Raw genomic sequence first — 2,118 nt, 5'->3', positions numbered from 1 at the left:
AGGGAATGTTGATGTTAAGCTTTGAAAACATTTCCATGAACTTGGCTAACTTCTGATCCATTTTCGGTTTTGCCAGGCTATTCGGGAAAGGTGCTACAGGTTTATACTCTGGCCCGGGAAACGTAGGAGTAAGATTAGGCTTCTTAGCATCAGAGATTTTCGACGATGCCTTAGAAGTTGACGGTGACTCGCGCACAATCGTCTCCAAGTCATCCTCCTCAACAATCTCGACATTTGTCTCCTTTCCATTCTTGCCGTCCCGCTGCTCTGCAGAGGAATGGTGGCTCCTCTGCTCTGGCTGGCTCCTCTGCTCTGGCCGAGCCCTCTGCTCTGGTTGATCCCTCTGCTCTGGCCTATCCCTCTGCTCCGGATGATTCTGATACTGGGTCCCGCTTCTCAAGTGAATTGCATTACACTGATTTTTGGGATTAATTTCAGTGTTGCTGGGAAAGTGGCCCGGCTTGTGCTGTGCAGCTGCTTGGTTAGCCATTTGACCAACTTGATTCTCTAGCATCTGCACCTGTTTAGAAAGTGCTGACACATTTTGCTCCATGTTGAATATTTTGGTTCCCAAGTTTGCTGAGTTTGTCTCCATCCCAGTGACCTTCACCAATACTTGCTTCATCATTTCCTCCATTGAATCTTTCTTTGGCTCATTGATGACTCCCCCACTAGAAACGGAAAATCCAGGTGGAGGTTGCAAAGCATTGTTGGGATTTGAATAGGAAAAATTTGGATGATTCCTATTATTTGGATGATACGGTGGGTTGCCGCCCTGATGTCCTTGATAGTTTGATCTATTAAATTGGTACTGCCGCTGGACATAATTAGCGTCTTCCAGTTGCGACACATCAGGTAAACTTGGCTGCTGAGGAATTTTAGCTAGTAGTGTCTTTCTCTCCATCTCGTACTGCTTTTGAAGAGCTTCATATTTCTCCTTAAAATCATTTCTCTCCTCATTCACAGCTGCAATTCTTCTCGTGGAATTTCTGTCATTCGGCCATTGATAACTGTTGGAGGCCATCTCTTCTATCACACGATATGCCTCCTTTGTGTTTCTATGGAGAAGACATCCACCTGCAGTGGCATCCACCATACTTTTTGTCAGACCAGTCAAACCATTATAAAAGTGAATGATTTGCTGATCCTCCGTGAAACCATGTTGTGGACAGTTCCTGAGCAGCTCACGAAATCTTTCCCAGGCATCATGAATGGTCTCATCTCCTAGCTGGGAAAAGTGAGATATCTCCGCAATGATTTTCTGAGCTTTAGAGGCAGGAAAGTATTTTGCTAGGAAAGCTCTACACAAATCCTCCCATCCAGTAATAGCACCTCTGTCCAGACTCTTGAACCACTCCTTCGCTCTGTCCCTGAGAGAGAATCCAAACATCTTCATTCTGATGGCATCAGGTGGCACTCCATTCTGCTTAATAGTGTCGCAGATATCTAGGAACTGGGTAATGTGAGCATGCGGATTTTCAGAAGCCGCTCCACTAAACTGCTCAGCTTGCACCATGTTTATCAATCCCGGCTTCAGCTCGAATGTGTTGGCTTGCACAGTTGGTCCCCATTTGCCTCCTTGAAATTGATCAACTCGAGGCTGATACATGTGATTCAGTGGTGGCTCTGGTGGAGGAGCCCGGTTGCGCTCTCTTTCTTCATCTAGTTGCCTCTGAAGGTTTGTCACGACTTCCACAAGAGTTTGAAGGTCCATGTTATTCTCTGCCATTGCTAGCTTTTTCTTTTCGCGGTTGTCTCTTTTGTATTGCTTTTCGATTTCCAAGTTCAAAGGCACTAGATGTTCCTTTCCTTTGGATCTCGTGATCATACACGCCTGAGACAACAAACAAAAACAGAAATTTTAAAAACTAAAAATAAAATAAAATTAAAACTTATAACGCCTGAAATAATGCTTAAGTCTAATCAGAAATATTAAAGTAAATTCTAAATAATCCCCGGCAACGGCGCCAAAAAGTTGATCACTAAATTATTAGCAACAAATTACCGCAACTAACACGGTGTAATTGTAGCACAAATTAAGTAACCGAGTATCGTATCCACAGGGACTATTATGACGAATCACTCTAAGTAATCCTAATTAAACTCTAGTAATATTCA

The 2,118-nt window shown here is 43.6% G+C and overlaps 1 non-coding gene across 1 annotated transcript; it reads left to right on the top strand.

Moving 5' to 3' along the window:
• Positions 1–1,154: 1,154 nt before the first annotated feature.
• On the top strand, positions 1,155–1,261 carry LOC131003525 (small nucleolar RNA R71). Its single transcript, XR_009094709.1, has one exon. It is a non-coding gene; the product is annotated as a small nucleolar RNA R71 (small nucleolar RNA).
• The last annotated feature ends 857 nt before the right edge of the window (positions 1,262–2,118 follow it).

The sequence above is a fragment of the Salvia miltiorrhiza genome, unplaced genomic scaffold (genome assembly GCF_028751815.1).
Source record: "Salvia miltiorrhiza cultivar Shanhuang (shh) unplaced genomic scaffold, IMPLAD_Smil_shh original_scaffold_217, whole genome shotgun sequence".
NCBI lineage: Eukaryota > Viridiplantae > Streptophyta > Magnoliopsida > Lamiales > Lamiaceae > Salvia > Salvia miltiorrhiza.
This window is presented reverse-complemented; position numbering and strand designations above follow the sequence as displayed.